The 13,332-nt window shown below is 37.5% G+C and overlaps 1 protein-coding gene across 4 annotated transcripts in view; it reads right to left on the reverse strand.

Annotated features, from left to right (window-relative positions):
* Positions 1-13,332, reverse strand: part of SLIT3 (slit guidance ligand 3) — a 528,889-nt gene that overhangs the window by 286,104 nt on the left and 229,453 nt on the right. The window lies entirely within an intron of this gene.

Genomic DNA, 13,332 nt, shown 5'->3' on the forward strand with positions numbered 1-13,332 from the left:
CCTGGCCACACAACAACCTTGCAGGGCTGTCACCACCTCTTGGCAGTAACTAATGTGCTGAAGTCACAGCTGGAGTTCACAGGTTTAAGCAGCCTCCTTTGCACAACATAATGATGTCCCACAGCAACTGCAGTGACGCATTGTTTAGAGCAATGCCTTTTAATACTATGAAAGATCATTGCAAAGGCATAGGTCTGAAACTCCCACTGAAACTTAATGAATACAGAGGTACTAATTAATAGCATACACAATGCAGCCTACTGCCAACCTCAGCATTCAGAATCTTTCCTTTGTGGTTTGTCAAAATTTCCAACTTGCTTTATGACAATTCTGACCTGCATAAATTTGTCACAACCACTGCACCTAGTTATGAGGCAGGTAAGCAAATGTTTTTCTGCAGTGATTACTTTCGGGGTGAGGACGGACACAGGGTGAGGTTCGTTTTTTCAACAGCAGCTGTGCTGCTCACTATTGCTGTCCCATCAGACATTACTGCCCCTACTGGAATGCCACCAGGGTGGTTCAGGTAAGCTCTTCCAGACCCATGGCCATTGAAATGAGCCAAATTAACCTTGCCATTATTTATACAGGTTAAGCTAACACTGCTGAATCAGGCAATAGACAAATGCCACGAACAGCTTAACCAGTAGACCCGAAAGCACCCCTGATGGGCATCTGGAAACAGACTTTGAGGTGAAGACTAAGCAAGGGTCATAAAATTGCTACAAAATTAGGATTTTTTTTTTTAAAGAAATCTTAGGCAATCAGCAGTAGTTATACAGCTGGTGGCTGGCTGAACACAGAAGGACCATTCCTGAACTGGCAGGCCAAGCTTCCCACTCTTCATCAAGGCCATAAAGCAATAAAAAATATTTAGAGGAGGACTCCTTAGAAAAACAAGCCTTCAGGGCAGGAGATATGGATGAACTCTGACTAGCAGCATGCTACTACAGTCTTAGGCCACGACATGACCTCAACACATGCTAGGATCATCAAACTTGGGGCAAAGTTTCAGAAGCCACGGTAAGAGCAAGGGCCAGCCCTCTGAGCCAATGCTGAACATGGATGTGTGTTTTTAAATTCAACTAGAGATTCCAGTTTCTCTCAGCAACTAAAGGCCAAGATATCTTTGCTCTCATCTAATCATACATGTTTCCTGCATGTATGGATGTCCACGTAGGCGTTCAGCTCTATAAATCAAGAAAGCAACAGAGAGTTGATGCTTAAAAATTTATCACATATGTTCTGTCAGTGATTCTTTGGGAATCCCCTTCTCTAAAAGCCAGATACATTTCAGACACATTTTTCCGGTTTGTATGGCCTTAGGAAACATACTCTAAAAACCTCAAGTACAACACATCATAGTACACAAGCACAGTATGTGTATGGCACTTGTGCTATTAACCTTGCTCAAGCCTGTACTTAAACATGTGCAGTAATTCAGAGATACTGATGCCTATTTCCAGGAAACATTCCAGGTCAAATTTTTCCTTTTAGTTAAATTTTGTCTTAGTAATTTGAAAAGGTTTTCTTCCACCACTTCTCATGGAGGCAAGTCTCAACTTTAATCCCCTACTATGGCACTGCTGCTACCAAAAAGACTTTGGAAAGTCACTCACCTCCTGCAAAATTCTTAATAAAGTATCAATATAAATATACATTTATACATCAATAAAAATGATATAATGGCTAGATTACATCAGTTAACTCAAAACAAGAATGTCTTCAAAGGCACCAAGGAAATAGATGCTTCTAATACAAGTTCTTTAACACTGCTGGCCTTAAAGCCTGACAGAATATTGATATAAATTGCATGTAATTAGCCTTATTAAAACCTATAGTACAATAAAGCTGGTAAATTAAAGAACTCACTACATTAACTGTCAAGTTATAACCCATACTTTTACAGAAGATTTCCTGGCCTGATACAATAATTTGACTGTGTACAGTCCTTGTCTTGCAGGAAGACAAGAATCTGTCCATAGAGGCAGTCTGTCATCAGTTTTATATCAGCTCCTTTCTGCTGCAAGGCAAAACACATGTATTGCACAAGATGCAAAGACTACCCCAGCAGAATAAAGTTAGTTTTTAAGCACCTTCCATGCTCAATGATATCTGAGAGGAGCCAAGAACATATAGAATAAAATTTTGAGCGCCAATGTGCATTGAAAAATGTATGTATACATTATCAGAAATTGAGATACAAGATTTTTCATGAGGAGAGGAATGCTGTCTCTCTCCCACATTTTGACAAATGAGCATCATTAGCTAGCAAGAAATCAAGAGAAACCTCTGTTGTTACAATTATTTTCTTTGCTCCCATGGGTATGACAGCTCCACACAGAACATCTCAAATATAGCAGTCAGTTTTCCCTTTCCCAATATCTAAATGTAACACTATTTCAAAGATCACCTGTGAACTTATTTATAACCAGCATGTGGCTTTTTATTTTTATTAAAAACATTTGAATAAAGAGGTGAAAAACAAAGCCTGGTTACAGATTCCAGTTGCGCACCACCTTTCCTGTCTTTTCCTTTTACATTTACCCTCCACGTCTTCCCTTTGAAGCAGGAGAAAGCACTCTTTCAGCGAAAGGAGAAGGAAGATGCAGCTTTCCATTCTTCTCTTCTCTAAGACAGCTTGGAAAGCAGGTGACTAGCATCAGACCTTCTGTTCTGTTTGAATGGGTTCAAAACCTGCCTTTTCCCATCAGAAGAGAGAGTCATCAACATCAAACTAGAGGCTCTGCTGGGGAAGGCAGTCTCTTCTCAGCCTCCCTCTTGAAGTTGTGCCATTGACAGAAAGAAAAATACACTTTCCAGAAAGATAGAATGAGAAAGAAGCAGGACTAAAGAGCAGTAGTTAAAAGAGTTGCCTGGAGGAAGGGAAACCTGGGTTGCCAATTCATGCTGTAAAGCTATTTATATGCTTTAACCAGTGACACACATGCAAAAGTAAAACGTGAAAGTGATCTCTTGGAGCAGAGAGTAGAAGCCAGTGGTTTCACAGACACTGGATTTAGCCCTCATCTCCCCACCACCACTATAATGATTTCATGCAACTGACTTTCAAGATGAATTGCTTCTGATTCATGCCTGCGTGAAGTCAGAGTAAACCACTTAATTAGATTAACTGATCTAATAAGCAGGGAGCTGCACAAAGATCTTAAAGCTCCAGTTTTCCTCCCCCAGGGACACCCTTCATACATGTGCCCAAAGGGACTTTTTATGATAATGACAAACAAATTCTCCCAAAGATGCACCCAAATCACCTCAGCAATAACCTCTCTAGAGGTCTTAAAATCCTTTAGCATCAATATTCAGCCTTAAAAAATAAAAAAATGAGCCAGTAACATGTATTAAAACATCAGATGTGTTTCACTGTATGTGAAGTACATAGTCCATTCCTTTAAATTACAACAAAAGACATTTCCTTCCCCTCCTTTGCCTGTTCCCTCTCTTTTTAAAGAGTAGGATAGGTCATGCTGCTTTTTCCTTAAGAAGCACACCAGATTTCCTGTCTTAAACACACTCTATAATTAACAACCAGCAAATAATGAGTACCCAGGATATATAAGTCTATTAGAGTGCTGGCAGTGCTAAAGACTCATGCTGTTTCACTGTGGGCTCCACTTGAAGAGGTGATTTATGGAGGACATTTTTTCATTAAGTAATAGCAAATGGTTTCCACCCTCACAGTACCCAGCAATCTTCTGGGAACAGAACAGCGATATTGAGTCCTTTTCTGGAGAGGAACATTTCAAGGACTTTGGCTAGAACATAAAACGACAATCATTTACTCAAGGTCAGGAAAAAATAAGGGCAAATACAACCAGAGGTTAAGCATGAGGCGCTTGGTTGCATAAAATGTGTCAGAGAAATAATACAATTGCTTTCAAAACTACCAAAGGCTGTAACTATACCTTGCAGAAATAAAGAGAGGGCCAGATTGTCACCAGATATCTCAAATTATCATTACTATTGCTACTTCTTCTATAGCCATTATTACCCCTAAACAGCTAAGCTCTTATTTCCCTTAATAACTCTAAATACTTGTACCTTGAGTGAATCATATAGAAAGCTCCACTATAAAGTGACAAAGCTTTGAGTTCTGCCTGTGTACCAGCTAATACCACAATAATATTGGTACCTAATCATTTCAATTATCAACTTCCTTCTCCCCGAGGAGTAGCCATACAGAAGAACAAAATATAATTACATTGGCACTCCTGCTATTGCACATCTACTTTCTCTGCAATTCTCCAGTGCTATTTACTACAAGACTGTGCCTGCTAATAGGGATTTCTCCAGTGTATGGACATGCAAGAAGCAAAATATCATAATTATAATACCTTGCCTTCCTAGGCAACTAAATTAAGGCATTCAGATATTCAATATAAACTTTATGACATTCATGGGAATTGTTCTTCACATATCATGGATACAGATGCCGAATGATAAATGACAGCACACCAAACTACTGGCAGAGGTATGGAAAGTACAATGGAGTCTTAGCTTCCAAAGATCCAACACTGATTTTCTCAAATCTTTTCTCCCCCTTGCATTAGTTAAAAAATACTGCCTACATTGAAAGAACTCACTTGAGGAGTCCAAATAGGTACATACAGCTACCAACACTGCTTAATTTTCTGAGCTGCCAAGAACAGATGTTGTTGTGACCTGGTCCCACAAAAGAGAAATACCAGGCTAAAAAATTCCCTCCATATATTAAATTCATTTAATACCCCTTTGTAGTATAATACAGTTTTTTCTTATGAATCAGTACAGTCTTACAATAAAGTATGACAACAGGACAGAAAATCTTATGTCCCAATGTAAGCCAAGGAGTGAGCTGAACACTGGAAAAGTGGTTTATTTCAAACACCCACCAGAGCCTTGAAAGAACGTCCCTCCCTCCCTATAATCCACCACAGCATGGCAAAGGGGAGAATGAAAACAGTGTGCAGGCAACACCAACACACAGAAGTACAGTTACATGGTTGTTCTTTGGCCAAGGACACGCACTTCTGCAGCACACACTGGAAACACAGGCAAAGATACAGATTCATCCCACTCCTGAAAGCACCATAAATTGGAAAGCACTGCTGTAGTGATCTGTGTTATACGCACACGATTTTCTCTCAACATACATAACAGTTGGCTATGTGCTTAATTTTTCCATTTAAATTGACTTTGTAATTGCCTGAACATGAGAGAAAAGCAAGTACAGAGCCCAACAATTTGTTCAGTCATCATCACTTTACTACTACTCTTAATTTCTTTCCTTCAGTACCTCATATAATGGAGGAGATTTTGCAAAAACTACAGCTTTGCTCTGGAACAAAAGCTGTTTCCTCAGAGGTCAAAAGAGCATGAATGCTTAGTTGTAATAAAAGAGGGGCTCTGCTTTCTGAGCTTGGTGAAGAGGGTGAAATCGGAGGCATTCCATATCTACACCTCACTTTGAGAGATGACAAGCAGTCCCCAGGGGCTCTCTGAAACACATGGCAGGCAGGGCTCCTCACGTGGGGCATGCCTGGGGGTTGCCTGGGAGATACCATGAATACGATGAATATATGCATTTTGTGGACGTTCTGATCCCAAGAGCTCTTCGACCAGTTCTGCACACTGAGTGTCACCTCCTGCCTTCTGGATACGATAACATAACCCTCGGAGCAGAGAAGCACTCTGCCTGTCATTGCTATAGCTGGGATTTGCTGTTGAAATCCAACAGGCCCAAATCACACAAAACACTTAGACGGTTATTATAAATCTTACATGGCAAAACACGCTTTCCATAATGTATCTGGGAAAACACTCCCAAAGTCTTCAGTGAGAATCTTAATCTATCTCTCTTAAAAACACAGAAACTGCTCTGTGTGCTCCCTAGGAAAAAAAGGAGCGTATTTGTCGTTGTCTTCTGCTCATTTTCCCACTTGAAAGGAGCCATATTTTCAAAAATCCAAAGGATTTTTGAATCCTAGAGGAGCCAAAAGATGTGCTACATACTATTTTTACTCACATGAAAGCCCTAGGCCCTCTAATATCACCTATATAACATGCTACGATGTGCCATGCACACAAGTCACCTCCCAGGAGCAGCATCAACAATCAGATAAAATCACACTACAGCAATTTTAACATTAATATTAATGTACACAGAGAGTTTACACAGGAACATGTTTCAAAAATAACAATGTTTCATAAATAATTCCTCATTTATTAACTAAAACTTTTGTTTAATGCCACCACCCTTTTCTGTCATCTCTCTACTCATGACATTTTCTCAAAATTTAATTGGTCACAACCTGTGCTTTTCCATGCATGGCAAGGGATACATTTTAGCTAACAAACAACAAATAAACCTTCCACCTGCCCAAATTTCTGTTCTCCTTAACACTAGAAATCCTCATGTTAAGTCATTTGATAGTTTGCTAAAGAGAAAAAGATATCTTTTTAAAGGTATACAAACTGCCCTGCAAAATAATCAGTTTGCAAAAGCAAATCTTTCAGTTTTATATTTATATTTTATATATAGTATTCATTAATACCCCGCCCTTAACAGTAATTTTTGTTATCTAAAACAGTCTGTGCTGCGCAGAAAAAAAGAAGCAAAAGGGTAGTTAGTACAACTACACACATTTATTTTATGGGAATCCATGCAGTACTCAGTGTTCCTTAAACTGGACAACTACAGATACAAGCAAGAGTTCAGAGTCTGCACTCCTTGTCTTATTTGCAACTGAATTCTATTAATCTTAATTACTTTAATTGATGATGTTTAAAGCTAAAGTGTAGATTAGAGGGAAAGCTCAGATGTTTCAGCGGTCCTATATCGCAATGCTGCCCTTGGGTTTTAAAAAGAAGGAAGGATTTGGAGAATTCATTTTTAGCCCAAGTTTTCAAAAACCCAAAAGCCTGGATTTCATCCTACCAGAAGAGTGCGCAATACTCATTTTACTTAAACAGGGAGATCCCTGCTTACAAAAGGCAACACCTTTCAAGATGAAGACTTCCATTTATACTGTTACTATAGTATAAATACTATTTGTATCATTAAGTATAAATACTATAATTAGCAGCCAAGTTAATAAGTGCTGCTTGTTAGTCTAACTATTAAAAAATGCAGCTTAACTAAAGTCTGTTGGAAAGTGTATTTCCATAGAGTTCCAATAAACCGTCTGCCTTCCCCACATTCACAGCTTAAGAATTTTCCTAATGTTTAGCAATATTGCAAAGGGTAGAAGAGGACGCAAAACATCATTTTGCAGCTGTCACATAATTCTTCAGCACTATCACTCCCTTCCACTCAACTTGATTCTGCTTAATGTTAAAGATGAAAAGAGCAAAACCATCCATTATTGCAGGTCTGGTTCAGCATCTCTACAATTTTAAGTACTTTTATGTAACACAAGTGCATGTAGGAAAAAGTTGGATTTGTTTCCACTTATGCTGATACATAAATATTTAAGGTCTTTTTCTCACTATTATTCTTGGGAGAAAGAAAACTACGAGTTTGACTGGGATCTATCTTTAGCAAGTGTTACTTGATGCGCAATCACTAAACAATATTTGAATTTTCACACAGGATGGAGCAGGCCCTCCAAGCAGAATGACAACATGTCATTTCATTGTGGGGCACTTTCCTTGGTGGTAGGAGATGTGCTTTAAAACTTGCTCAGTCACAAGCAGGTCTGATGTGCATGTCCCACGCCCTACATTAGTGCCCTGGCCACTTGACTTTTGCTTAAAAGGAAGAACTAGTCCGAAAAAATTCTGCTAAAAGGAAGTCAAATTCTCAAGTAGTTTCAGGTTTGCTATGTAATCTATCTAGTCTTCATGTATAGTATCTGAATAAATAATTTACACAATGCTACCTAATCAAGGACTCTGGTCAAGCAGAAGACACGTTAAGTTTAGTACTTCCCAGTATCTCAAGCATTTTTTTAGCTGTTTAGATACAAAGAATCCATCAGGTAAATAGAACTTACTACTGTTTGAAAGGGGTAGAATTTGTCAATAAGGGAATCCAGCTTACGTTGGAACAACGCTGGGTTTAAGCACTCTCATTCCAGGGAAATGAAAAGACAGTGTTATACCAAGTGCCAGGAGGAGCAAGGTAAAGAAAATTATAAATTCTCTCAGGGAGCCAAGTAACAATATTGGAAATCGTCACCACTGGTCTCTTTTTTCAGTATTCATCTGAGTATTATTGACCTGAAAAGATTAGTATGAACAAGGAGTTCAGACATGGCATCAAATGAGAGCTGTCAATACAGCACTGACTGTCCTCGCTGACTAATGCAGACACTGTATATGAGCTACAGAAAATCAAGAGATTGGTCACAGGAAAAGGCTGAAGATAGGAGGCTTTCACCATATCAACATAACTGACACAAAAATCACAAAAAAGGTCTTATTACTGTAAGAGAACTAACTCGATATTCACCAGGGGCTATACCGCTGAATCACCTGTACATTTCCAGCATGCTTAACAAGAGAACAGAAATAAATAATGACAGTGTCAGACATTTAGCTGGAGGTACAGGAATGGGTTGGTAAACTTGCAAACATTTGAATTGACCCTGAACAAGAGACAGCAAAACAAATGGTATTACACATAGTAAAACATGATCTGCAGCCTATGAACTCCTGGATTAAAAAGTCAAACTCTTACAGTGAGAAAACCAAATAAATATTAATATAATAGCTTGCTTTATCATATTAAAATCCACTGTAGCTTGCTCATTAACTACCAGTGGTCTAGTTCTTCAATTGTGTTGCCTCACCTATTTGTCATGCATAACAGCGTTTCTGTTGCCTCATTTCCTCTTTACCACCTTTAGGAAGGGACACAAAAATTACTTAATAGTTTATGTCATTTTCTAAAAATTGTCTATAGCTTAAGAACTAAAATCGTGGTATTAAATCTATGCTGGATGATAGAATGTTATATTCAATATATGCAAAGTTTAAAACTATACTGAATGAAAGCTGTTGGTATAAAAAAAATACAAACTCATGTCTCAAAGAAGTAAGTCTTAGTCTTGATCAAATCTATCGAGTTTTCTTTGTTATTTTAAGTAAAATAAAGATATGTCTCCTAAAGTAATTAGATGCTCCTAAAGTAATTAGATGCTTCAGAATACATGATTTTGAAGGACAATCTCTACAAACCAGGTAAATAGACTGCAAATCCCATTGACACCCCACAATCAACATACTTCCTCTTCCAAAAGTACCCCAAAAGTCCCTCATATAGAAAAATCATGGAAGGCCTTAATTCCATGCTTAGCAGTAACGGAAAAGTTTCATGAAAATGAAACTGCTGAGACACCAAAAAGGATTAAATAACATTCTTGGTAATAAAAAGTTACTTAATTCATTTCTTTGATTTCAGCATTTCAAGTTAAAAGTCTTTACTCTTCCAAAAAGTTTAGATTTCATATAAACACTACATTGTTAAATTGCCCTTTAGCTTTATTTCTTTATATCACTCTGCTAACTTCCAGTGAAATCTCATTAGAGATGGATTTTCCAGCAGTACAATATAGTTCAAACATTCAGCTGTGCAATGTATTTAATACAAGATCCACCCTATTAAACCAGATGATTAAAACATGTATGTATCCATTAGATTTTATGGCAAATCTGCTTTAAGACCTGCCGCGAAATCAGCAATGGAGTGAAACTTAGAACAGTTTTAGAACATGCTTTAATGGCTCCCCAGAAAGTAACCTTCTCTATACATCTGGCTGATGCTGGGCAGCCTGAGAGGATACCTGCCAGCAGGGCTCTGACGCTGGGTATCAGTGAAACAAAAGACAGCGATGCCTCTTCTGGAAACAGGCATATTCCCTACTCATTCATTACTTGGAAATTTAGGGAAGAGATTAACATAAAATTACTTCATTACTAACAAAAAAAAAAAAGGATAAATAAAAGACAAAGAAAGATTTTAAATGCACACAATTATACTCCAGTTTCAGACACACAGAAGTTGAGGGAAAAGTTACAGAAAAATAGCAAATACTATTGTAATGCAAAATACTACAGTAATTCATGCTAGGAACCAGTGAGGTCAAGTACCACATTAGATAGGAGAGTCTGTTCACTAAAGCTTTCCTTTACTGGTGGAAAATGTCTTTTCCACACATTTACAGATCACGCAGCATACCAATAGCTGTGAAATGCTGCCATCCAGTTTGTCCATCTAATACCTTTACCAGAAAAGTCTGGTTTCTCATAGAAATGAAAATTCCTCATGGAGATGGAAAGTCTACCCTCCTCATGGAGATGGAAAGTAGACAGGAAATTAACTGATATATAAAAGCTGGCATTCTGCACTCGAATCTACTACGGACAACCACCTCTTTCCTTGCAGAGTCCTGTTGGCCTGGGAAGAGCCAGGGAGAAGCAGAGCAAGTTTCCCTCCAGGCTTAAATCTCTACCCGACTCCCGCTCACCCAGCGGTGCAGCTGCTACGTTCCCCTTGACTACCCTATAGCACAGACTCGAGAGATAGCATTAAGATGACACGGCACAAAACAGCCAGAAAATTATATGACTTGAGGTCAAATACCTAGCCCAGGAGCAGGAGGGACACTCATCCTGTAGCTGCCTCCTGACAACAGCCTGGTTTTTAAACAAGCGCAAATGCATGTGCTACTATTAAGGTGAAAAGATCCTGCTCTGAATGCTTTGTAATCCATAGTCTTAAGACATCCAAATATGGTTATCCAAGACAGCATTTTATAATAAGAATAATAAAAGCTACTATCTGTTCTTCAGAAGAGAGGATTATATAAAAAAATATAATCATATTTTATATTCAGGACATAACAAATAGAATTCAGACTTTCAGCTGGCTGGGTAAGCAGCGAGCCGTAGTGACTCCATTGAGTAAAGTCCATTAAGTACATCCTCAAACAAAAACACCCCTGAAAACACTGCTGTCTTGAATAAGTGTAAGGTAATACTTTGTGTTTGCATGCAGAAGTGGTATTTTCCTATTGGCAACAATACTACTGTAGAATTTTAGATTTTTCTTAAGAAGCATTTTCAAAGGAGGTGGTTTTTTTAAGACGTTATTTTCTAAAAGCCAAAGGTGGTATCCGTTCATACGTAAAATATAACTAAGCCAAAATAAATGAGGAAAAATATGAAGACTGAAGCATGGTAAGAACTCTACTTGCAATTACTTTTTGTGATACAGCTAAAATTTAATTCAACAGATGACACAATGCGCACTTCAGAATGAAGGAGCTGCTTTTAACACAAGGATAATCTTTTGCATTCAGTAAAAGATTAAAACAAAACTAGTTTTCCATATCAACTACAAAGATTGACAATATAAATATGCCCCTCAATGGCTAAATCCAATTCTCACAACAAAAAGGCATATGCATTCATGTGCATTTTTTATTTTACAGCTAACAAGAAATCTGGTTATTAACCACCGATAACATTATGTAACGTCTGATATTCTGTGACCAAATATCTCTGAACATGATGAAAATTAAGTGATCTCAGTGGAAAACTTCTACCTTTCTCCCACTCTAGTAGATTAATCCAATTTTTCATTGTGTATTTTTAAAAGAAAAAATTAAATACCATATGTCATGATATTGTACATACCAAAACTGTTATTCTATATACTGAAAACTAAAGTGGCATGCAAACAGGAAAAAAAAGAAAAAACGTCTTATTTTCATGCCATTAGAGTAAGGTTGATACAGAGAGTTTTGAACCTTGCTTTACAATGCTTTTGCAAACTTAAAAAGCATCGTTGCTTTGAGGAAATAACTGGTACTGCACATGGGAGAAATGTCATGTGCACATGGGCTTCGACTCTGCAGTGCTCCTCTTCAGGGTTGAAAGATACTGAACATAACTAGAAGGAAAAGAACTGCTTTATAAAAAGTTGCTGTAAACTTCAGAGAAAACATGGCATTGAATAAAAATGCAAAAGGACAGGAAAAAGAATGTGAGCCACTGTTCCTTTAAGATAGGATACAAAAGGAGACATGCTACTTGTAGCAGGTAATTTCAACATGAATATTAATGTATGTTTTAAGAAAAAAAATACAAGGAATCCCAAATAGCTCCATAACGACAGATTTTTATCACTATGTACTAAAATATGAAACTTCTAATATACAAAAAGCATTTATGCATGCCTTAATAAGGTTTGCACATAGTGTCTGGGGAAAACAGTGCAAATTAATCATGTTGTAAGATGACACTGTCTAAGCATCCAACCCAGGAGCAACTAAAAACATTGCACAAAATAATTGCAGCATGTTCAAATCCTCATAAAAATATTTTAACATCAAGTAAATATTGCTGACAAGTTGAAGTTAAGAAGACTGAGCATAGGAATCAGGAAGATGTGACCTTACTCTTAAAGATTTAACTTTTTTTTTTTTATGTTGCCTTGGACAAACAATGTACCATCACCTATACCTTAGCTTAATCCTTCTCTGATAATGATCACATATGTCAATCACAAATACTGTATGTTATACACATATGCCATAAATACAGAGTAACGATTGTCAACATACTTCAAGAAACACAAAAGTATTATCAGCTTATGTAAAAAATTAATGCTATAGTAGCAGGGCAATAAAGTACATTATTATTTTTAATTAAACCAGAAAATATTCAGTTTTTAAGATGAAAAATGTTCATTGTAAAGATATAAAAGTTGAGGATAGGTGCAAAAGTACCTGGAATTCTGAGACCTCCCGAATACTGTTTTTCTTTGATTCACTCTTAAATTTACATATACCTATGCTAACCCTTCTTAATTTCAGTGAAGAAAGAATTAAGCTTCAAGTTTTCCTCCCTTGAAATAAAAGACTTGCAGAACTGAATTACAACCCCCTGAAAACAGAGATTTAATAGAACCATCAAAAGGACCACAGCTGCACTATTGGATACCACCCTAATTAATATTACATAATCCATACAACACATGTGATCAATTTAGAGGTCCCAGGCGGTTCTTAAGTGAATGAATGCAATTTGTAAGCTCTGATCTGTCACTTCCACTTAGAGCAGAAGTGTCTACATTTCATATTACATTGTAATGCATGCTGTAAGCCTGTATCAGAACTCCAATTACTCATATAATGATCGAGTTCTACGGACATAATTAGGAAATGGGGAAGACAGGATCCGTAAAATGATGAGATGATGGCAGAGAAAAGGTACGGAGAAAGGTAGGAAAAAAGTTACAAAAGGGTCAAGTGTAACCTGCTTGGAAAGGCTACAGTTATTGACCATTGGTTGGCACTGTGAGGAGGAATTTGTCAAAATGTGCTATAT

The sequence above is a fragment of the Grus americana genome, chromosome 14, assembly GCF_028858705.1.
Source record: "Grus americana isolate bGruAme1 chromosome 14, bGruAme1.mat, whole genome shotgun sequence".
NCBI classification, from domain to species: Eukaryota; Metazoa; Chordata; class Aves; order Gruiformes; family Gruidae; genus Grus; species Grus americana.